Source organism: Eublepharis macularius, chromosome 2 (genome assembly GCF_028583425.1).
Source record: "Eublepharis macularius isolate TG4126 chromosome 2, MPM_Emac_v1.0, whole genome shotgun sequence".
NCBI classification, from domain to species: domain Eukaryota; kingdom Metazoa; phylum Chordata; class Lepidosauria; order Squamata; family Eublepharidae; genus Eublepharis; species Eublepharis macularius.
In genome coordinates, this window is record NC_072791.1 from 138,150,379 (window position 1) to 138,175,969 (window position 25,591).

General features: G+C 43.0%; 1 long non-coding RNA gene across 1 annotated transcript in view; it reads right to left on the reverse strand.

Annotated features, from left to right (window-relative positions):
• LOC129324933 (uncharacterized) overlaps positions 1–25,591 on the reverse strand; it is a 320,063-nt gene that overhangs the window by 121,322 nt on the left and 173,150 nt on the right. Inside the window, exon 2 of the long non-coding RNA XR_008596567.1 lies at positions 12,758–12,832. This is a non-coding gene — a long non-coding RNA (uncharacterized LOC129324933). The remainder of the gene's footprint in view (positions 1–12,757; positions 12,833–25,591) is intronic.

Consider the following 25,591-nt stretch of genomic DNA (forward strand, 5'->3'; position numbering starts at 1 on the left):
GTGTTAGCCGTGTTAGTCTGTAGTAGCAAAATCAAAAAGAGTCCAGTAGCACCTTTAAGACTAACCAACTTTATTGTAGCATAAGCTTTCGAGAATCACAGTTCTCTTCATCAGATGATTTTGTAGAATCATCTTTAGTGATTCTACAAAAATATGAAGAAAAGCATAATGTAGGTAAGAAAGAACAAATTTAGAACTAATTGAGAAAAATGCCTCCTTTATAATCATTTATTTTATACCAGTTTCTCTTTATTTTATTCTGGATTTTTAAAAAAGTTAATACATGCCAAACATAAGAGAATATAACCAACATTTACATATACAAGGCCTAATATAAATCCACAGTTAACAAGCCATCTGTTGGACACTGCAAATTAATATCCACACAACAACAACAAGAAGTAGGAGTAGGAGGAGAGTCACAACTGACTCACGGTGACCCCTTCCGCTGGGTGTTCCAGGCATGAAATGAGCAACGGATATTATTCCATGTAGCAGCCCCAGTCTTCCTTCAGGATCTCCCAACCAAGTACTGACTGTAGCTGACCCTGATGAACTCAGGCCAAAGTGGGCTAATCAGGATGCTGACAACAAAACACAACTCACACATTTTCCCCACGAGAGACAAAATGACAGCAAGCATGTTGTAGCAGAGACCCAGGTTCAAAGCCCCACTCTGCCATGAAATTCACTGGCTGACTTTGGACCAGTCACTTTCTCTCAGTCTAACCTACTTCACAGGGTTGGTATGAGATAATGGAGGAGAGAAGAATAATATATGCCATCCTGAGCTCCTTAAAGGAAGGGTGGGATTAAAGTGTACTAAGTTAATAAACAACATAATGAGTAACAAAGAGACTTCAACCCAATACCCACCTTCTCTTTTAAACTGCAGCCCCAGCAGCTTCACTTCGTAAACAAAAATAAATCTTTTAAAAGGATCACAAAATTAAACAGAACAGAGTAACTGAAGAGTAGGACGGTATATCTTTGATCAAATCATTTGCTATATTCATTTTAAGGCATCATATAGATTGAACACACAGATATTTATCTGGAACAGAATATTTAATTTTGAGCAAAAAAGCAATTCAACATTAATGGGTTTTCCCTCCTCAGACCAAACAATGCCCTCCTCCTTGACCTTAGCCTCTCAATTTAAATTTGGAGAGGGGGGGGAAGGACATGCCAATCATGAATAAAATCAGGCCATAAAATGGAAAACTGGGAGAATGGCTTTTAGGAATATGTACAGATAGGGGAAATATACAGAACAATCTAGCATGCAGCTTCAATAAGTGACAGAGAGAAAAATATTAGCTAGAGAGTTCCCGGAATGTTAGCGTTACAAAGCAGCAAAATATTGCCTATGATAAAGGAAGGATTCTTGAATACAGAATTTGCTTCAGCCAGCACAAAAGGAGGAGTTTCAATCATTACAAAAGGAACTAAGTAATAGGGTAGGGCCAAGGAGAAAAAAGATAAAGAAAAGTCTTTTTTTTTTTTTGCTATTTGAAAGCATTCATTTTACATTTTCCTTGGAAATGTATTGCTGTAATAATGTCTGTGTTCTAATATTTTCCTTGGTTCCTAGGGAAAAAGAATACGGACACAGGCCTAGTTACTGCGTATAATAGTAGTATATACAAACTTTTATTCTGAAACCAGAGATTCACTCCTGGCAAATTCTGGCAACCTCTTGAAGTACCTCCTCCTCCAGAACCCTAGGATTGCTAATGTGAAAAGGGGGCATCATCTTACATTTGGCTTGGTTCCCTCCCTCCCTGAAGTATTTTGAGTGCTTAAATTACATGCAGAAAGGTACCGGCTGGATATTAGGAAGAACTTTTTCACAGTCAGAGTAGTTCAAAGGTGGAATCAGCTGTTTAGGGAGGTGGTGAGCTCCCCTTCACTAGCAGTTTTCAAGAAGAGGCTGGATGAATATTTGTCAGGGATGATTTAGTCTCATCCTGCATTGGGCAGGAGGTTGGACTAGAAGGTCTGTATGGCTCCTTCCAACTCTGTGATTCTGTGAATTCTGTGATTCTGAGTGAAACACTCCCAAATAGCCTCTCTTTCCGACTTTTCTAGTCACCTGTGTGCATATCAAATGTCTGCTTTTTACCTTGATAATCTCAAAAGGATCAAGCATTTTAATATATGTAATACCTATTTTTGGTTCTAAACTCCTTCTAAGTAGGGTTGCCAGTTGCATGTCTGGAACCCCCGAGAGACTTTGCGGGCAGGGTGTGGGAAGAAGGATGTCATTGCCATGTCTATATCCATGCCAGCTAAAACTTGGAAGTGTCGTCACTGGTACGCTAGGATTTGACTGATCTCTATTGATGACATCTTCTCGTTTTCTCCCTCTGCTCATTTGAGCACCTCCAGGGAATGGGAGGTGCTTTGGTGGTGTGTGTGCGCACGTGTGTGTGTATGTCAATGGCTCCCCTCCTTCTGAGATGACAAGACAATGGGAGGCCAGTGGCACCTTACAAACTAACAACATTTATGAGCTTTTGTGAGTCATAGCTCACTTCTTCAGATACGATGTGAAGGAAATCATAATGGGATTCTTAAAAGGAATATCACTGTGGGGGAGGGTTGAGGCCAAGAGTGTTGATTTGAATTCCATCATGAATGAGTAAATTATTTATTATGGCCAAAACTCAACTCAGAAGTAAATAAAATAGCAACAATGAATTCCATCATGAATCTTTCAAGTGTACATTTAGACCAAGTGTGTTGTACTATAAAAGAGACTTTTTTCTTCTTTCGTAGAAACCAGATAGCAAGATCAAACTCTTAATAGCGGGAACTGGAACTCAAAATGTCTGCATGTAAAATACAGTGAGATTCTACTTTCCTTCAAGGTACTCTTAAATATGGCAGGGTTATGAAAATGTTAATGTACATAAAATCGGGGTACATACATTAGTGCACTGTATTCCCTTTAAGACACAGATCATGTGAGCATCTGGTCCTGTTAGTGACCTGTGGCAGATAGCCACCTACATACACAAGCAATAGTTTTCACTTATTCCCTTCTTCTATATTCTACCTGTGTAAAAAAAGACCTCTGATCCCTGACTGTTTAAGGAGTGACATCTCTGAGGCATTAATGGTGAGGGGAACATAAAAAGAACTATTCACAACAAGACATCATCGTCTACTGCAAAGGGAGACCAAGTTAAGACCCAGGGCTCTTTGCTTTTGTTTTATCTACCACAAAGATTCCTTTTCAAACTTCTGAATAAAAGCAATTACTTTGGTTCAACACAAAGTCAAAGAAAGCACTTCAAATGAAAAACACAAAATGAACTTTCCATATTCTCACTTTAACAAGAAGAGTGCTCATTTTAAAATGTCAGTACTATGAGGTTCTGCCAGCAGGGTAGTTGTATTCTCTTTTTCCATTAAAATAATTTTAATTCCTTTTTAATTTCATGAGAAGTCTACCTTCCTGAAAATTGTCATTTGTCTAAAATGTCTTCTTAGGGTTGCCAGGTCCCTTTACCCTCCCAGCATCACTCACCTTTTTGCTGATCCTTGTGCATGTGCTTTACATGTGCACTCCTGGGATGGCACTAGGGTTCCCAGGTGCCCGTCTCCTGAGGATTTGCCTGCTTGTCCACTGATCGCTGACAGGAGGTGGCACACTCCTGAAGGTTGCCCACCACCAGTAGGCACCTCAGGAGTGCACACTGTGTGTGCGCTCCCACCCAGCGCAGCGATGTCACTACCGGTAGTGATGTCATTGCGCTGCCCATGGGAGCCTTTCCGCGCTTCGTTTGGGGCCAATTTGGGCCCCAAATGGCCCAATCAGCCCCATGCAGAGCGCAGGAGCGCTCATGCAGCTGGTGTGGTGCTGCCACTACTGGAAGGGACATCATCAAGCTGGCTCCAGGGTACACACATGCAAAGCGCACACGCACAAAAGAAGCTATGTCCCAGGTACTCCACCCTCCCGACAGGAGGTGAGGGGTACCTAGCAATCCTAGATGGCACAATGACAAGTGATGTTCTTGCACAGGCCCAAGAGTGCGTGCACACTTCACAGCAGGCCAATTTGGGCTCCAAACACCCAGGAGTGAGCCCAGAAAGCCTGATCCCGTGCTGGCCAGGTGAGTGGTGGCTGGGGCAAAGGGTGGAAACAGGGGATCCCCCGTCCCCTCTGAGGGACCTGGGATCCCTGTATCTTCTAAGTATTCCACTCCCTTCCCAAATCAAGATCTTATTTATTTATTTAGGGTACTTTCATTTATCTCTTGTGAGCCAACTTGAGCGTGTTTTCTCACAGAAAGGCAGCATTAAACAGATACTAAAAAAAATCAACACTTAGAACTAAAATTCAGGGATAATATTTGTTACCTGAAGGCCTTCTGGTCCCGGAACAAACAGGTTTTCTTGAATGTCAGAAGGTCTGTAACAAGGGGACTAACTGGAGCTTCAGGGGAGAAAGTTCCAAGATTTAGGCTCCCGTGATGAGGAAGCCTATGTGTGGGTCTCCAGCTAAGCATACCTGCTGCAATGCAAGTGGTCAAAGTCTTATTTGAAAGCTTTTAAACAGGAAAAATCTAACTCCTTTCTTTTTCTGTTTCCTGCCTTAACCCATAGAGATTATTCTCCTCAAAAAGAAAGCCCATACAGCTATCATCAGAATGTTTACTCTTCCCAATCCTGGCCTATGCAGGGCTGAGTGCTAACCTTTAAGCCACCACTGCTAAACTATGCTAAGTTATTTATTCAAGTCAATTAAACAATTGCAGGTAATGACATGCAACACATACTCAAGTACCCAGAGAAATATGATGCAATTCAACTTTTAAAGCTAAAAAGAATCTAACTATATAAGGTGCAAGAATTTGATACTGACTGGGAACAATATATATGCTGGTGTGAGCTCTTCAGGAAAAGGGCAGGGTGTAAATAAATTAATAAAAATGACCAAATTAAGGGCTTATTGGCACAGTATTGTTAAATACTCATTGCATATTGCCAATTAGAATATTTATGGATCATTTTGATTGTTATCCCAATGGATGCTGACATGTTCCTGGACTCCATGAAGGTTACCACTTGTGATCTGTATGCTTTTCCATCCTGGCTGTAAGAACCACATTAGCAAGTCATTGATATCTATCATAAATCTGACACTGACTCAGGTTACCTTCCCTCAGATGCTCAAAGAGGTTGTTACCCATCCATTACTAAAAAAAAACCTTACAGAAAAAGTGATGTGACCCATTATTGCCTTGTCTCTAATCTGCCCTTTCTAAGCAAGGATGATTGAGAAAGCGGTGGCAGATGAACTGCAGGTCTTCTTGGATAACTCTGGTGCTCCGGACCCTTTTCAGCCTGATTTCAGACAGGGATATAGGACAGAGATGGCCCTGGTAGCTTTCGCTGATTATCTCTTTCTGAATGCCGATGAAGGCCATGCCATATTGTTGTTCCTATTTCATTTATTTGCTGCCTTTGATACAGTAGACCACAGCATCTTGTTGAAATATTTGGAGGCTGAAGTTGGTATCAGGATGTGCTTTGGATTGGTTTAAATTATTCCATACTGACAAGACTCAAAAGACTGCTGTTGAAGACCAGTTATAATCAGTGTGGGATTTAGCCTGTGGGATTCCACAGGGAGCAATCCTATCCCCCATGCTATTCAATCTCTATTTAAATCCCTTAAGAGAAATCACACTTTTAGAATTGGATGCCACAAATATGCTGATGACACCCAGCTCTATATTTCTCTATCAACATCTCCTGGCAATGTGATAGAGGTCTTGAGCCCCTGCCTGACTGCCCTTGTTAAATGGCTGAGAGTAAACAAATTGAAACTAAACCATAACAATTCCGAAGGGAATGCTGGTACGGAACTTTGAAGTCTTGAAAGACATGTCCTTCCCACTTTCAGTGAGGTTCAGCTGACCCTTGCTGACTTAATTAAGAATTTTGGAGCTATAGTAGACCCAGCATTACTGCAAGAGCAACAGGTAAATGGAACCACAAAAAATGCTTCCTTTTAACTTAGTTTGGCCCAGAAGATGGTCTGCTACCTCAGCTTGGCTGATCTGGCTACCTGGGTCCATGCCATGGAGACACTGAGACTAGACTACTTGAAGTCAACCTGGAAATTTCAGTTGGTGCAGAATGCTGCAGCTCAGTTTAGGGGTGTGCAAAGGGACCTCGATTTGGCTTTCCCGATTCGGGTATACCGAATCCCGAATCGCCAAGCCAATTCGGAAATGGCAATTCGGGATGATTCGGGAAAGCTTTTTCAATGGGAAAAAGCCTCTCCCAGGCTTCTCTGAAGCCTGGGGGAGGCATTTTCCCACCGAATCAACCCAAAACTGGTGGGGGCCTTCCTCTAACTCCCCTCTAACAACCCCCCAAGTTTAAGACCAATTGGACTTTGGGGGGCCATGTTATGGCCCCCCAAACCAGGTCCCCCTATCCTCGCCTATAAAAGGGCATAGCTTTAGGTTGCTGCTGCTGATCTTCATTCATTTTTTTCTATGGGGGAAAAAAGGAAGAGGCAGGCTTCCTTTGCCAGGGGTGGCATTTTGCATGCAAAATGCCCCCCAACCCTCAGGGGCCCTTCTCCCACCTTTCCTCCCACCCCCCACCAAGGCTCAGCCTGCTCCCACTTGGGGCGGGGGGCATTTCATGGCCTCCCCAAGTAGGTGCTCTGTTCTCGACCACTTACAGCTGGGGGAGGCTTGTCTTGCCAGGGGTGGCATTTTGCATGCAAAACGCCCCCCAACCCGCAGGGGCCCTTCTCCCACCTTTCCTCCCACCCCCACCAAGGCTCAGCCTGCTCCCACTTGGGGGGGGGGCATTTCATGGCCTCCCAAAGTAGGTGCTCTGTTCTCTACCACTTACAGCTGGGGAAGGCTTGTCTTGCCAGGGGCGGCATTTTGCATGCAAAATGCCCCCCAACCCTGTGGGGCCCTTCTCCCACCTCTACTCTCACCCCCCACCAAGGCTCAGCCTGCTCCCACTTGGGGGGGGCATCTCATGGCCTCCCCAAGTAGGTGCTCTCAGCCCCCAAAGTCCACCCCCCACTGCCCCACACAAACCCAATTCCCCCCCAGCTGCCATACACAGACCCAAATCCGCACATTAGCCCATCACTGACCCAAATCCACCCCCAGCTCCCCACACCCATAACCCCAGGAACAGGCTGACCAGCCCTCCCCCTTTGTTCCCTATGCTGGGAACTTCCAAACTCTCTTTCCCAGGGCAATTCCGCACAGCCCAGGGGTGCCGCAATGGTCGGCAAACTTCTGAGTGCCAACTTGTCCCTGGGAAAGAGCACCTGACACACAGACAATCACACCCTGACACCCCCACCACCTACAGAGAAGGCTGGCCAGCCTGCCCCATTGTTCCCTATGATGAGAACCAACTGCACAACAAAGAATAAAACATGAACAACACAAAATAAAGTTTTTAAAAAATTATTTTCTCCCTTTCAAAGTACAAGTAGGCAAAGCGCTATGACACATTAAACCAGCAGTCCCACACACAGAAAAATTAACACAACTCACTTAACATCAGAGAATCACGAAAACACAATTCCTGTCAAAAACACTTTATTTCTTGAACAGCTATAGGTTACACAGCAGGAGGGGCACACCAAAGGGCATTCCAGCATTCCACCTCACAAAAATAACACAACTCACTTAACATCAGAGAATCACAAAAACAATTCCTGTCAAAAACACTTTATTTCTTGAACAGCTTTAGGTTACACAGCAGGGGGGCACACCAAAGGGCATGGCAGCAGTATCTTACACAAAAATAACACAACTCACTTCACATTAAAGAATCACCCCAAAAATTGCTGTCAAAAGCACTTTATTTCTTTAACTGCTTTAGGTTACACTGTAGGAAGGCACAACAGGGCATGAAAGCAGTGTACTACACAAAAATAACAACTCACTTCACATCAGAGAATCACCCAAACACAATTGCTGTCAAAAACAGTAAAGTGGGTTGTATTATTATATGTAGTACACTGCTATCATGCCCTGTTATGCCCTCCTACGCGTAACCTAACGCAGTTAAAGAAATAAAGTGTTTTTGACAGGAATTGTGTTTTTGTGATTCTCTGATGTTAAGTGAGAGTTGTGTTATTTTTCTGTGTGGGGGACTGCTGCTGTAATGTGTCATAATGCTTTGCCTACTTGTACTTTGAAAGGGAGAAAATAATTTTTTAAAAACTGTATTTTGTGTTGTTTGTGTTTTATTCTTTGTTGTGCAGTTGGTTCCCATCATAGGGAACAATGGGGAGGCTGGCCTGCCATCTCTGTAGGTGGTGGGGGTGTCAGGGGGTGGTTGTCTGTGTGTCAGGTCAGGTGCTCTTTCCCAGGGACAAGTTGGCACTCAGAAGTTTGCACACCATTGTGGCACCCCTGGGCTGTGCGGAATTGCCCTGGGAAAGAGAGTTTAGAAGTTCCCAACATAGGGAACAAAGGGGGAGGGCTGGCCAGCCTGTTCCTGGGGTTATGGGTGTAGGGCTGCTGGGGGTGGATTTAGGTCTGTGAGGGGCTAATGTGGGGATTTGGGTCTGTGTATGGCAGCTGGAGGGGAATTGGGTTTGTGTGGGGCTGTAGGGGGTGGACTTTGGGGGCTGAGAGCACCTACTTGGGGAGGCCATGAAATGCCCCCCCAAGTGGGAGCTGGCTGAGCCTTGGTGGGGGTGGGAGGAAAGGTGGGAGAAGGGCCCCTGAGGGTTGGGGGGCATTTTGCATGCAAAATGCCACCCCTGGCAAAGGAAGCCTGCCTCTTCATTTTTTCCCCATAGGAAATAATGGAGATCCGCAGCAGCAAGCACAAAAAAGGAGATTAGCAGCAGCAACCTAAAGCTATGCCCTTTTATAGGAGAGGGTAGGGGGACCTGGTTTGGGGGGCCATAACATGGCTCCCCAAAGTCCAATCTGTCTGAAACTTGGAGGGTTGTTAGAGGGGAGTTAGAGGAAGGCTCCCACCAATTTTGGCTTGATTCGGTGGGAAAATGCCTCCCCCAGACTTCAGAGAAGCCCGGGGAGGCTTTTTCCCATTGAAAAAGCTTTCCCGAATCGCCCCGAATCGATTCGGGATTCCCTGAATCACCCCGAATCAGGGTGATTTGGGATTTTTTCGGGATTCGGATTCCCGAACTGCACACCCCTAGCTCAGTTATTATCAGAAGCTAGGTGGAGCATGTATATTACGCTCATTTTGCAGTCACTCCATTGGCTGCCATCAGCTACCAGGCTCAGTTCAAGGTACTGGTACTGTAAGAAAGCTCTTCATGGCCTTGTATCTACAGGACCATCTCTATTCCTATGCTCCACCACAACTTTGCTCATCTGGAGGGTACCACCTGACAAATCAGCAAGATCAAAAACTGCCTGTACTCGTATTTTGTCTGTAGCAGACCCTACCTTGTGGAATGCTCTGCCTGTGGACTGTGGACTTCATTACTTTGTATATGGCATGTACTGTCTGTTGCTGTATGCATTATCTTGTACATGGTGCATTGTATTTCTACATGTAATTACATTACTGCTCGCTTAACATGTCATGCTTAAAACTTATGTTTGCTCCAGATATCAGTTTGTTTCAGATTTCTATGACCGCAATCCTGTCACATTGCTTATTAGAGGCTTCATTTTAGAGATTACATGAATTTACACTATGTAATTCATCTTGAGTTTCAGTAAGAAAGATGGACTGTAAATAATATAAACAAACAAAATGGTTGAGAACACTGTTCTCTATCAGCTGCTTGAACAGCAGAACACAGCCCTTTATCATTAGGACAGTCATTTACAAACACCTTCCCACTGCCACTTTTCAGCACAGATAGTTGTGACAATTCCTATGTTGCCACAAAGCTATTCTATCATGGCAGGCAGCTGATGCTAACATGAAAAGTACATACATGATTCACATTTCCATGAAATCCAAGGATCCACAAGTGGCCAATAAAGTATGGAAGCAGCCATAGGAGACTGGCCACAAGAGCGCAAATGTAGGGCCGCAAGAGCACAAAATAAACAGATAAAATGACCCTGGGGTAGATTCCAGAGGAAGGCAGATGACAGGAGCACAAACATCTTCACTCACATCAAAGCTGACAAACTTCTTTACTATTTAACCGGCATGAAAAGTACTCAGAAAAACTGCTGCTCTTCTTTAAACCATGCTGCAGTGAATAAAATCCAGGGCTTTTTTTCAGGGGGAACTCGGGGGAATGGAGTTCCGGAACCTCTTGAAAATGGTCACATGGCTGGTGGCCCCGCCCCAGCCACCCAGCATGGCGCGGAGGGCAATCTAAACTCCCGTCTGTCTGGAGATCAGGGGGCGGGGCCACCAGCCATGTGACCATTTTCTCCGAGGGCAACCCACTGAGTTCCACCACCTCTTTTCCCAGAAAAAAGCCCTGATAAAATCTATAGCAAACACTGCTATGCACTAAGCCTGTACAGCATGCACAGGCCAAGAAGGCCTTTCTATAAGCTTCAATGGAATGTCTTGACCTGAAAAATCCACCATAATCTGAACATCTTTCTTACAACTGCTTAGGACTTTCTTGATTTAGTTGTACAGTGAAGCTGAAACAGAAGAGACCCAGCTACTTACTCATACTTTAGTGACATCCGAACTACATTGTTGCAACATGCTGTATGTTAGGCCGTGTTTGAAGAGTGTTTAGATTAAAATGCAGCTGGTTCAAAGTACTGTCATCCAGCTGCTGATAGGGAGTCATTCGCAACATGTTTCCCCTATTTATTAGCCTCTGCACCAATCACCATTTAGTTTCTGGGCTCAATTACAAGTGTTGGGTTTGTCCTTTAAAACCTTATATGATGTGAATCCAGGATCTCTGAAGTGCAGCCTCCTCCCACATGAACATACTCAGACACGTCTGACATCTTCAGAAGCTCTTCTCTGCATACCTTCACTCTGTGAAGTGCAATCAGTAAATGACAAAAGGCTTTTCCCATCCAGGCACCATAACTCCATTCCACAGAAAGATTACCTTGCTCGTTTCACCTTTTTTGTGCTCCTTAGGAAAGAATTGGAGGCTGGAATCAGTTGCTCTCTTACTTCTATCAGCCAGATATCTGTATTTTTTAAAAAATATATGACTGGCTTTTAAAACATTTTTAATGTTATGATTTCATTTTAAAATTTTGTTGTAAGCTACCATGCTGATCCATTTGGACAGAAGGATGGAGTATATATGTATTAAAGAATAATAATAATAAATATTGCTAATGCTATGTCTTTTTAAACTTGTATCTATTTACCCTATGGCATTGTTTATGGAAATGTTTTTGAAACTGTATGGAAATGTACTTGATACAAATTGTACTAATCTCCTACTGTGTAATCCGCCTTGAGTCTAATTGAGAATGGTGGCCTATAAATGACACGACATGACACGCCACAGACAGACATCAGGCTGGATTTTTTAAGCTTTTTAAACAAAACAAGTCACATTTGCTGAAAGGCTTTTTATGTTTTATTTGAATTTATTTTATTTAAAAAGGCTACAAGTGTGTGCGAAAATGTGAGTACATACAATTATATTCTTACTAGGTGGAAATTAGTGCAGGCTTACTACTGATATATCACAGTATGTATGAGCCTGCACACATATCTATGTGCACATTCTCTAAATTCTAGGCAAATGTGGCATGACTAGCAGTGCAATTCTAAGCAGACTTATACTCTTCTAAGGCTTCAATTGAAAACTCCGACAATTTATTTTTAAAGTCCTCCAAAATTGGTGGCTGGCCTTGTAACTTCCTCATTTTATGTCAACATTCCCACTTGTTAGATGAAAATGGCCCACTCTTTCATCGCAGTAATGTCAGGATGAAGAACACATGGAGAGGAGTTCAGATACAAGAACACAGTAGATCACAAAAGTTCTTTAAATTGGCCAAGAGATAGATGGGAATATAATACTAGGGACACAGATTCCCAGTACATACACCAGATGAAAGTACTGCGGTCACAAACAACCATTAAACTACATTTTGAAAGGTTTAATACTCTATGATAGCTGTGAACATTCCATTGACTTATTGGTTGGGGAAGATCAGAAGACTGACAGAGGTCAATGAATGGTTTCATAAAGGCTGGAAAAAGAAAAATATTTCCTTAGTATTTTTTCAGAGGCTACATGGATAAATCAAGCACCAAACCCCCCATGGAATCTCTCAAGTGCCTTTGGGGAGGAGGGGATCAAAAGCATTCAATTTTTGAAGGTTTTACAGAACAGACATGAGAGATTGGGGGGGGGGGGAGACTCTATTACATGTCTCTTGTACTGAGGTCATTGTAGGAGTACTTCCCTACTGTTTTTGTTCTCTTTGCTGTGCCCACTCTTGTTCCAACATCTGTAAGGAACGAAGCTTCTAATTAACTGTGCTCAACTCTCACCCCCAAGCTTTCCCCCCTATGTTATGCAGATGAATTAGAACCACGTGTGCTGGGTGACAATATTGCTTCAAATTAAAAGTATCACTATGAATGTACCAAATTTTGTTCAAAGAACACACACATACAGTTTAAAAGCTGCTAGTACAAAACATCACTAGAAGATTCAAGGCAGCAGCAAGTTGAATTTCCATCCTTGGTTTTTCCAAATTGTTTGCTTAAAGCTTAAGTGTGTGGTTGTTAATAAGCCACATTTCCCCTTTAGAAATTTTTAGGGTGCCTCACTGACAATAAAGATACGGAAACTTACTGTTGCAAACCTTGCTAATGATGCTGGATACAGCCTTTGATTCTCCAAAACAGTAATGGTCCTTCTGTTGTGCCACTAAGGAAAAAATTAAAAAGAAAAAAGTCCATGAAATGACAACACAAGTTTTCCATTTCAGCAAGGCAATTTCTCCGATCCATCACTTTGATGCATGCAATCTTTTCATAGAAGTAGAACACTTATATTAAAGTTCCAATATAATGTTACTACAAGGTAAATAAAGGGCTGTCACAAATATTACATGAATTGGATATATGTCATCTGACATCCACTTTTTGTGTTTCTGCTATAATCTACAAGTAAGAAGCTAGCAGCTATAAATTCAGATTCATCTCACATCTCACATATCCCATGGGGAGCTGCGCAAGTTCCCATTTGCATCTTTCACCAGAAGAGCAAAATGCAGGTGCTAATGTGTAAAGCCACCTCAAGTCATCCTATTTTCAGCACAGCTACACCAATGTTCTCTCCCTGAGGGGATGAAATACTATTTTCATCAAGGAAAGTTTGCTCGTAGTATTTCAACAGAAATACATTTTGGGTTACACTACTGAATACTACTAATGCATGGTACAAAATGGACCACGAGATATTCAATGCCCAGTTACTAATGGTTGTAGAGTACCAGTAGCATTGGCTGGCAGAAGTATTCTGTCATCAAACATAGCAGTGGTTTATTAACATTTCTTATCTGGCAGGTAGTAGTTTTATTTCAGAGCTTCATTTATTCCAAAAGGGCTCAACCTTAGTACATGCAAAGTAAGATTGCCTTGGAGCATATAGCCTGAAGTGGCGACCAGCCACTTTAGTGATCACAGTGGCACTTTTTCTAATTAATTATTTAGGCACAGGCAAACAGGCTGGAATACATGGAGGAGATCACAGACAACAAGACATCACAGAAGTAATGATCAAGAGCTGCAAGCATCGAAAGGTGACTTGGAAATACTTCCATATAGCTGTTGATTGTTATAGAGAAGGATGATGGCGGAGATCAACAGAAGATAGTTAAGTAAAAGAAAATGTGACTGGTCTTCTTTTGAGCCAAGGGTGTGGTGCAGCGGCAAGAGAAACTGTCACAAGCTGACTGCCAGCTTAGGACTAAGAGTTACAAGCAGCTGGATGGCAGCTGCTATGACTCCAACTAGAAATATGAGATTGCAAAGTACAGGAAGACGATGCAATATAATCTTCCTAGGATCTAGCATGGCTCCACCCCAAGGAAGCCCATTGGTTCTCCCTGGTCTAGCTCCACAGTCAGGCTGCCTTGATCTTTGCCTGGAAAACAACCATATTCTCCATCACTGATTGAAAGACATTTTCCTATTCTAAAAACAAACTCTTCTTATGTTGCTGGATACTGTCAAGTCACAACCACTACTCTGGTTAGAAGAAAGAAAGACAGCTGATTTTTAAAGCACCCTTAGGTGGCGAGGTGGTGGAGAGGTGGGCACAGACTGGAAAACAGACCAAAATTTTGCACGGACTTAGTCGGTTCAGTGTTCATGAACCAGCGGGTTGTGGGATGCCCATTTTCCATGGACCCACAGCCTTTTTGCTAGTCCGTTGCTCTGTGGTCTGTTAAAGCCTCCCAGCGCCCCTGGCCAGCTGGAGTTTAAAGGGCCCTTTCCAGGCTTCAGCTGGCCCTTTATACTTCAGCTGCCCCCGGAAAGGGATGTTTCCCTGCCACACAAGTGGCAGGGAAAGAGCCCTTAAAAGCCAGCTGGCCTACGAATGGGGGATCCCCCCTCCCTGGGCCAGCTAGCCCTGAAAAGGGCCATTTCCCTGCCACACAAGCAGCAGGGAATGGGCCCTTTAAATGCCATCCAGCCTGCAGAGGGGGTATCCCTGTTCTGCAGGCCAGCTAGCCCCAGAAAGGGCCCTTTAAATGCCAGCTGGCCCACATGGGGGGGGGGTCCCCTTCTGTTGGCCAGCTGGTGTTTAAAGGGCCATTTCCCTGCTGCAAGCTAGCAAGCTCATTGGAGCAAGGTGGGGTTAGAGCACTTCCAGCACCGCTGTCAAGCGGTGGCAGGAGCAGTTTAACATTTAAATCCCTCCTTGCTCCAGCTGCCTGGCGGCCAGCCAGTCAGATGAAGCATGGAGGGTTAAAGTGCTCTGGCCCCTGCCCAGACCAATGAACTGATCAGTTCATGAACCGGGCTAGACCATGAAAAGTTTGTGGTTTGTGGGTTTGTGAAACACCATGGACCATGTACCCACGGCCTGTGGGTTTTTCCTGGTCCGTGCCCACTTCTAGTGGAGAATGGTTTCCCACTGATCCCACCTTGGCTATAATCCAGCACTAGCAGTTCTAGATATTCAACTGTTACAATTTTCAGTGGTAGAAATCAGGCACTAATGTTCCCAGTCCACATTACATGAAGCTATGTTGTTGTCTGACATGTTGCTATTCCATAAATCAAATTGGCAATGAGGAAAGTGACTAAGACATCTCATAAAGCCATTTTATTTTATGAAGGGAATTAAATAAATTAACATCAAGTGTTTCCTGAAAAGATGTATCTCTCTGAAGAATTTAAGTCCTCTTGGGAGTGAGAGGAAATCTTAGTTTCAAACATCAAGAGCAAAATTACCTTGTAAGGCAGAAGGCAGCCGAACACAAAATCTCAGTTTTAAATACATGTGAATCATAACATAGATGGCTTTTTGTAAAAACAAATTAACTGAATGGGGGGGGGGGAGGATTTAGCTGATAGAATCACAAAAATATCTCTGTCTAATCCCCACCCTTCAACTGCAGCTTGCTAGTGTAAATTTGCAGATTATGTATTTTTGCTTTTGGAGAACAGCTGGAGATTAAAAGCAGACAAGACTGAATATGGTCTGGGATGGTCTTGTTCTGCCCTTAAAGCCAAGTTAGACCCAAGAATGGATTCTGATCTCAGTGTAAATTCTGCAACAGCTCAAGCTGACGACAACTCAACTGATGTTGAAGGCCTGTTACACCCAGCCATTCTATCTAGTTGTATCCAGTGGCTGAAAGCATCCACAGAAAGAACTCCCTCTTCCAGCAAGAATTACATATATAGCCAGGGCATCCAGTGGTCAGAGGGACATAAGAACACAGAATATCTATCATGACATAATTCCACCACCTTTTGCAATAGACTGTGTTACTGGATGTCTGGAGAAACCTGTAGGCTCACCCAAAGGACTGAGTAATGGATAGGATGGAGCAAATATAGATGTAAAGGAGACTGAACTTCTCAGTTGTCCCACCCATGACTATTTCTAGAGCCCTTTAAATTGTTGTTGTATAAGGTAAGTTGGGTGGAAAACCATGCATGGAAAAAAAAAGCAAATATATGCAGTGAAAGTAATAGTGTGCAATTTACTCTCTATAAATATAATAAAGTAACAAAGTAATAAAGTGCTCTAAACAAAATCCTTAAACAAACACAAATACAGCAGACATGTATATGAAAGACATTCCACTAAATGAAAACATGAAGGTAAAGTGCATATGCAACAACCATACAAGCCGCCAATACCCTGTACAGCATCAATTACTTATAAATCAACCATGTAATCTTGATAATCCAACTGGTGCAGGAGAAAAATCAAGAGCAGGGAAAATGTCCAAAAGGTAAGTTCCCACAGTTAAAGGTGAGTTGATAAATGTTGTTCTCTTTTGTTTATCTTTGTAGGTGGTGCCTTTCAAGCCGGGACGTCAGAGAGACGTTGCCCACCTGCTCAACATGCTGGGTTTTCCACCTGACTTGCTAGTCTGATCAGCTTGAAAGAACCTCCCCTCCCCCTTTTTTGTGTTGTATGAGGTAATGCCATCAGATTCCATGGTGGTTTTCTCTGGTTTTTGACAGAAAATGTGCTGAGAGACAGAAAGCACAATGGTTGTCTTTCCTTTAAGGCCTGCCTGATGTTGGATTAAATTTTCTTCCCATCTTTTGTTTCGCACATCTATCTAGTTTCCCACCCACATGAAGGGACAGAAGACCATTTTCCTCTTGTGTATAGACTGTATACAGAGACAAGACATGGAGGCAGTTGTCATTGCCTGTGAAAAGAGATTATTTTTTCCTATTTCCCATTATGATGTTTCATCAAAACTGTTTTACTCATTTTTGTAGTATTTCAAGTACTACCACAGGGAGGGGATTAAACTAGCTCTTAGTGCAACCACTAAGTGTATGACAGCCATTTAGTGTATGGCAATCACAGGTATCCAAAAGATAATTCTGCAACATTACTGGTGCAGAGTAATATTTTCCCCAACTCATGCATGCTACAATTGTAAGTTTTCTAAAACAACAATGATGAGGCATACACAAACACACATACAGAAATACTCCCCTCACCAATAGCTCCTGGTTTATTTGTGGAGAGTGCCCTCAAGTCATAGCTGACTTATGGCAAGCCCTGGTGGGTTTTTTATGGCAAGAGACTAACAGAACCGGTTTGCCATTTCCAGCGTCTGCAACCCCGGTCTTTGTTGGAGGTCTCCCATCCAATTACTAACCAAAGATGACCCTGCTTATCTTCTGAGACTTGATGAGATCAGGCTCACCTGGGCTATTCAGGTCAGGGCCCTAGCTTACTGTACTACACTTGTATAAATATCAGACTAGGAACGCTAGTTAATCATTCATGCTACAATAATATCAATGAGTCAGTTGCCCCTATTACTCTAGAAATGATAACCTAAACACACCTTTACAGTGAACAGTACCTCAACCTCATTCTAACAAAATTATAATAAAGCAAGAATATTTGTACATAACTTGTTTGCCTGGCTTGGATACTATTGTGACGAGGATTTCTCCCACTTCCCCACAGCATCATGGTGTTTCCATGCTCTTCCCAGGCTTTCCCTGCTTTCTTGCAATGTAGTAAACCTGTTTTGTGGTGATATTTTGGGGGAGAGAGATTGCTGCAAAGTCAGGGTGGCACCCATGTGGACAAGAAAGTTCCGATCTTCCCCTGCCACTAGAGCTCCTTTTTAAAAAAAATCAGCAATTGATATATCCCAAACTTTCTTTCTTAAAAAAAGAGTCTCTAGCTTTTTTTGTTGCAGAGATATGTCTTTCTTCTTATAGCTCCACTTCAGACTTCTTTTTTAAACAACGTAAGTTGGGAATTCAGAGGAATGAGTCGACAAATCTTTATAAATGCAGGGAAGCCTACCATGTGGAAGCCCCATTACCACTGTGCTGAACTGGCAGCTGCATGGGGAAACTACAGAAGCCCACAGCCCTGTGGAAAACACCCAAGTGAGCAAAAAACAAGCTATGTTATAATGACAGGTTTCAGTAATGATGCATTACACCTACGTAACATCCTTGACCAATCTCTGCTCTAGGTTTCCACTAGCCCATTCTTACTTCATATGCTGGTCCTAATTTTCTCTCTGATGTGTCACTCCAAGAATACGTCCTGGCAATTCTAAGCATTTTATAGCCACTTAACTCAATAGCTGTTTTTTTAGCACATACACTGACTTAATCTCAAGGGAACTCCTGGAAGACAATGTGGTGAATTTAGCACTGGCTCCTAAATTCTAGCAGTCTGATTACACAGATGTCACAGGCAATACACTTCTCCATGGATCAAGGTGTTGTGAGAGACAGGATGAGAGAAAGCTCCCAAGCCTGCCTTGCATGCCTTCTTTCTCTGGAAAAAAAAAACTTGCATCCCAAACTGCTTTCCATTCCCTCACTCCTACACAAGCTACACCACCCCCAGCTTCACTGTCATTGACACGCACTTTTTAGAAAAGGTACACACAAGGCATGAAAAAATAAGTGCTAAAGCTCAGAAATGATGGGACTGAATTTAAAGGGTTTTTTTTTATGAAACCCAGTCCCAGCAACATGCCTCAATCTTTCTCTGGCCCTCTTTTGAACATGCACACAGCACGTCCTAGCCAACTGGGTGGAGGCTCCAGATCCAAAGTATCCATTACTGTGAGCAGCATGAGTCTGTCAGACATACACTTTAAATCCCAGCAGCAGCAGCCACAGGAGAGACTGGTGTACATTAGCCAGCTATTCCTTCTTTGCTATAAAAGCCATCCTAAAGCAAAATTCCTCCCAGCATTTGGAGAGTGCTCATACAGGGACTAAGAAATTTACACACCACCATCTTGTTAGGAAGGAGCCTAAAGGTTGAATGGGATTTTCAAGCTCAGCATAAAGGTAATTTTCACAGCATGATAGACTTGTGGAAGAGGAAGGAAAACTCTTTCCCCATGACTCTCCTCCTCTTTTTTTTTAACCACAATGGAGATCAATGTCAATTTATTTTGATAAGCTTTGAAAACAAAAGCAACTCAGCATTACCCTCTCCCCCTCTTGTTGTTAAACTAGATAAGCCTGCATGTTGTGGAAGTGAGACTTAATTCAGCACCAGCATGTTCATCTTGAGTTTTTTCTCCCTTCAGCCTAGAGCAATACTTCACCAACTTCATCCTACCCCATCAATATTTGCTGCATCATGGGTATCTTCATTATTGGCTGCTTCCACACACACACACACACACACAAAACCCTCAGGTGTCTAAGCCAACAAGCAGCTGTTTTGTTGATTCATAAATTTTCTACGTGGTCTCCCCTCTACCTGTGATACTACCTGCTCAGTAACCTTCTGGGACTGGCCTTTTCCACAATCACTTCCCTTATTTCTTCAACCCTCAGCAGCCATTCTCCCACTTATATCTAGACCTTTACCAGTAATGTTACAAGGGATGCTACTCCCAAGGCCCACTCACATCAGACTTCCAATAACGAACATCAAAATATTCTATATACAGGAGAAACACCTGCAGGCTATGCAGGAGCAGTCTGAGGAGCAGATGAATACAAGTCAAAATGAAAGTCCGGCACCCAAGAGCATAAGCTTGATTTAAAGGCTCCTATATGTCTAAGTGTTCAAGGTGGGTGGGGTTGATGGACTTGTGTGAACTCTGAAGGGAAACTGGATGAAGAAGCAAAGAACCTTTTAGGGACACGTCTGACATTACCTTAGTGTGGGAGCTGTTTGCAGAGCATTGGTTTCTCACCCAGCTCTAGTTGATATCAGAAATTCTAGATGAGTTTTGACAGCCAGTTTGGTGTAGTGGTAGGAGTGTGGATTCTAATCTGGAGAACCAGGTTTGATTCCCCACTCCTCCACTTGAAGCCAGCTGGGTAACCTTGGGCTAGTCATGGCTTTCTGGAGCTCTCTCAGCCCCACCCATCTCACAGGTTGTTTTGTTGTGGGGATAATAATGACATACTTTGTAAACCGCTCTGAGTGGGCATTAAGTTGGCCTGAAGGGCAGTATATAAATTTGAATGTTGTTGTTGTTGTTATTGTTGTGGTTGTTGTTAACATATCCACAAGATGGTTAGCACTGTTGAGTGCACAAGGCTGAGCTGATGCTGGTACAGGAAAATGACACATTACTTGTCCCTCTGCGTGACCTGGAATTTCCAGCATTGCTGAAGATGCAATGTGAAGTACGCTCAGTATGGTGGCTCTCATGTGGCTAAGATAAAATCAGTAGAGGCTTTAAATACAAAAGAAGATTCATAGGTATTGGGATATGGGGTCCACTCCCTTCTCCGTATCTACTATATACTAAATCTGTTCATTGCTAGGTAGCTTATTAATAACACAAACAAATGATGCAGATGTCTACAGTGACTTCAAATGCTACTGTTCTCTGCAGATGGCAAACAAGGACAACATCTATTCACACTTTACTGTTTATCTGCAACCACAGTTGGCTGAAATTTTACAAGATTTCTTTGTTGTATATGACAGATGCCTGACATAAATCCATGCCGTAACAGAATTGTGCATATCTTTTGACAGAACTTTCTTTTTTCAAACCCGCAGCCTCATCCTATTTTCCTTTCACCCCACCCAACTCAATGTCAACATGACACACACAGCAAGGATGGTGGTCTCAAAGTCAAATTACACATGATTGGCAGTTCTGCTCTTCTTCTGCCCAACTTTAAAAAACAAAACAAAATCAAAAAGAGTCTTAGGAGGCTAAATCGGAAGCAGAGGGCAGCATTCACAGTCATATCCTACCCAAGCTTCTTTTCAATCCACTATTCACTGTAAGAGAACTGGAGGCTGTCTTGTCCCCCAGACTGAGAGCCAAACTACAAGTGACGCCTTACACAGGTTGGACACTTGTCAGCTTCCCTCAAGTTTTGATGGGAAATGTAGGCGCCCTGGTTTTACAGCTTGGCTCTCCATTACAGCTGCAAGACCAGGATGCCTACATTTCCCATCAAAACTTGAGGGAAGCCGACTAGTGTCCAACCTGTGTAAGACGTCACTTGTAGTTTGGCTCTGAGAAAAACAGCTTGGGGGAAGGAAGGAGTTTCAGCAGAAAATACAGGAAGTGACTGCCAATCCTCTGCTCTGATTTCAGCTCCTCTGACTGCTTTTTAGTTTTAAAAAATCAGGACAAACATGGAACTTCCCTTCACATGTACTTTGGCCCAACTACATCTCAAGATCCCCCAAGCCTAGTATTCCATAGCATTAATTACAGGCAAATGTATTCAAGCTTTCTACTACAGAGCAGGACCAGTTTAAGGTATTTTGTCACCCAAAGCAAAATACTCCAGTTGCCTCCTCCTATGCTGTCATAAGCTGGGAGTAAGTTCTAGCAGTAAGCAGTATCACCCATCTCTCCTGCTCCCAAATACCTCATAGTCCCCACCTTCCTGGGCAAAGAACCCAGGTGTCCCAGCAGCACACAACCAACTGCCTGTTCTCATCCACTAGATAGCCCCTTCCTCCCAATGTCAACCAATCTCTATTCCTCTATGCAAAGCTTGAAAAAAAATTAGGAGCTCAATGTGATGTTACAGTATCTATCTCACAGGAATGCTTAGACAAGCCAACTATGAAAAATGCCATAGAGAACTGGGGACAACCCAGCTCACAAGGCAAGCAGAAGGGTATGAGGAATATAGGGAGTGCTTGGAACATCCCCATCTTGCCCCAAGGAACTGGACTCATGAGATCTGGGGAGGAATTCAGCACTCTGGCCACAGGTAGCGGAGCGTTCTATAATGACCTCCCCACACCTCACATGCACAGAAGAGGAAGATGACTTCACAGAAGACGAGGTTGTTCACTCTATCAACCACTCCTTTTATCATCAACAGCCATCTTTCCTGCACCAGGGCACAAAGATTAATATTTTAGAAATCGGTAGCTATTGTCCTTATTTTTATAAGATTTAAAGGTTTCCACACCGAACTCCTAAAATAAACTGGTAACTCTGCCTTGATTTAAAGAGATCACAGTTCTTTTATGTGCCACCAATATACTGACATTTTGAGACAACAAGGGAAAGAGTCTTTTGCATTTACAGCATCTTCTCTTGTAAAACACACCAAATGGAAAGGTGTCAGCACAAATATGATAACATTGGAGCTGATAGTGATCTGTATCAAGATGTTTCTCTTTTTCAAAGCTGTCAGGATGTAAGCTTTATACTTCTAAGAGTTCTCTTACGATATCACATCCTCTCCACATTGTAGCGCTAGCACATAAGGTGTTAGGGAAAGAGAAGCATCAAAGCCTGAACCCAAGGTACACAGACTTCAGTATCTAGGCAATTCTTACGGCTTATCAGTCAGATTTCTCCCTGTCTTCCTGACACATATAGAAATCTTAGCCCAGTAATGCCCAAATTAACTCAGAACATCCAACTGATACAGAGAGATGCACCAAGTGTCCATATTCAGTGACCTCATTTACATGTTATATGGGTTGCCTAGGTATAAAGGGAATCTCAAAAAGAAGTAGCTGGAGTACACTTTGTACCATTCTTCATCTTCGTTGGTCACCTTGTTCACCCTGCTTGCAAACCACCAAATCTGAAGATCCCCTCTTGAGGCCTGAAGGGAAGAGCATCCCGACTGCCTTTTTCTTCAGGAGTCAATACAGGTTGCATGGTTTTATTTCACACCCACACTTAAACACTATAGGAAGACTTAAAATTCAAAGCCTCATTTTTAAAAACAAATTCCTCTTTCTTATAGCATGCATGTTGGTCAACATTCCTCTCTTTGTGTACATTTTCTTTATTCTAGTTTTTCTAATGTTTGCCTCAGTAACTGTTCCTTTGCTTTTGTATGTAGTTTTGACAAAGCCTTGTGTTCAATCTTAGAGGTCAGAGATTGGCATCTACATCTGATTTATTGATGAGAAGCTGGAAGTCTAACTGTCTCAGTTGCTGTTCTGTAATTGTGGTAGTTGGGGCATTAACTGATGCATTTGTAGCTATTCCATTGTATGTTTATCTGACTAGTAAATCCTTTCTAACATCAGTAAATGAATTAGCTCAGTGGTTTCTTTGAGGCTGGTCAAGTGATGTTGATTCCCCACTAGATCAGGTTATAACACAGAAAGGTTGCGAGATCTCCCTTCCCCAGTAAGTTGTTCTCCCCCAGTAGTGAGGAACAACACCCCCAGTATAGAGAGGAAGCAAGATTACCGTGCATACGTTAGCCCTATTGGTATTGTTTGGTTTGTACTTTGCACATGCTCAGAAGGAAACCTCTAGGCACCAGGGGACAAACTTGTGTAGCCATTTGGATAACCCCCAACTCTCCCTACTCTCCTTTCTGGCCTTGAGGAAAGAACCCTGGCATACTAGAAGGAGCCCGCAAGGCGTAAAAATAGCCCAGGTGTTTTAGATTTCTGATGCCCCTGCTACAAACACAGAGACCTCCAGCAGGCATCCGTAAGACTGTTGCTGACTTCAGGACACCAGAAAGGACTAAGGGCTTTGAAAGGCCTTAGGTCTGCTTTCATGGCCAGTATGGCGGGGGTGGGGGTGGTAGAAAGTGTCCAGTGGGTCTGCCCATCTTCTTGCAATGCACCTCATCACTGCAACTCCAGTCAAATGCCCTGTTTTCTTCTGTGGAGGGAACACCAGAAGAAGCCTTGCATGAGTGCACTCAGAGCAGATCCAGCTGGCAACAGCAAGTTCATTTAAGAGGCAATGAAGGGTATAAACTACATTCATTGTCCTTCCAAGCTGGTGAATATCAGAAGCAAGCTGAGCTCCAGTGGTGCAGGCAGCTCTTCAAAGACTCAGTTCCAACTCAGCTGGGGGCAGCACAGGTCTGTGAGATTATGGTGGGTGTAAGCCACATCACTGGTCCCCTCCTGTAGTAGTAGTAGTAGTAGTAGTAGTAGTAGTAGTAGTAGTAGTAGTAGTAGTAGTAGTAGTAACAATAACAATAACAATAACAATAACAATAACAATAACAATAACAATAATATTTGATTTATATACCGCCCTTCAGGACAACTTAATGCCCACTCAGAGCGGTTTACAAAGTATGTCATTATTACCCCCACAACAAAACTCCCTGTGAGGTGGGTGGGGCTGAGAGAGCTCCAGAGAGCCGCCCGTGACTAACCCAAGGTCACCCAGCTGGCATCAAGTGGAGGAGTGGAGAATCAAACCCGGCTCTCCAGATTAGAATCCTGTGTTCTTAACCACTACACCAAACGCTCTCACCAAACTGTGCCACTGGTGGCTGAGAGCAAAGTAAGCCCTAGCAGTGTGCCAGTAATTCAGCATTTTATGTCTGCACCACTGGGGCTCAGCTGCTTGACTGGAGAACCAGCCCTGCTTTCAAGCAATCCTTCCTGCACAAATACACCTGCTGAAGAAGCCCTGCACACCTGCCAAGCAAGAACCTGCAAGTTTCAACATATTCTGGGGAGTGTTCTATGTCACTTGTTTACCGTGAGGTGCCGGCAGGCTTGGTTTGTCCCACTATTAGTATATCAGACCTGAAGGCATGTCAGAATTGCACTCACACATCAAAAGAAAGAGTCAAGACAACAGGCAAGCTTTCTTACAGGGAAGATTGTTTGCCATAATTGGTCTGGACATTGAGGTTCCTTGAATCCTTATCATGGGATCTTCAGAGTTCCTGAAAACAAAAGTGTTACCACCTCTGGAGTATGGAATGGATCTTTAAGTAGAAATCAACAGAAACTGCAAATGCAGACAAGGTATATTAATTACTATTCTCCAACTCCAACAATATCTTTGAAATTGACTGTGCTGACTCACATTTTGTAATCAACCTTGAATCTCAGTGAGAAAGGTGGACTATAAATAATGTAAATAAATAAATAAACTACCTGTTTCAAGTTCATCAGTTTTCAATATATTTGAAATTGCCCATGTATTAAGGTCTTCATCTTTGTTCTGTATATTGCCCCCTTCACTGAGAGGCTGAAATGTGCCTTAGGAAAAAACACATGTGCGCACACATCTGTGAGATGCAATAAAAATCCTTAAGTTACAACACAGCTGAAAACTGAATGGAGTATGGGGATCAAGTCTTATCATTTGGTCAAGCTGTCAAAAGACCCAAGAAGGATAAGTTCAATTTCCTGGCATGGCACCCTAAAAACCCTTATCCAAACTTCTGAGGTGATTGGCCAAGAGCAGGCATGGAAGGAAACTTTGAGCCCACCCTTCCCAAATTCAACTAGGTTAACATTCATAATATCCATAACACTGTCAGTCTGGCAGTACATCACATCCATACATAGTAATTGGGAATATCACAGTTTGGATTATCTTGATCTTGGTTCCCAAAGAGACATCTTTATTTTTAAGGATCTTCTCTATCTCCCTCACAGTTTCTCTTCCAAGTCTCAATTAGAGACGGGAACAAACCGGAATACGAACCAAAAAACCCCCACAAACCAGCCTGGTTCATGGTTCACGAACCAGTGGTTCATGGAAGTTTGTTTCCATGAACATCCATGAACTGGTCTACTGGTTCGTCT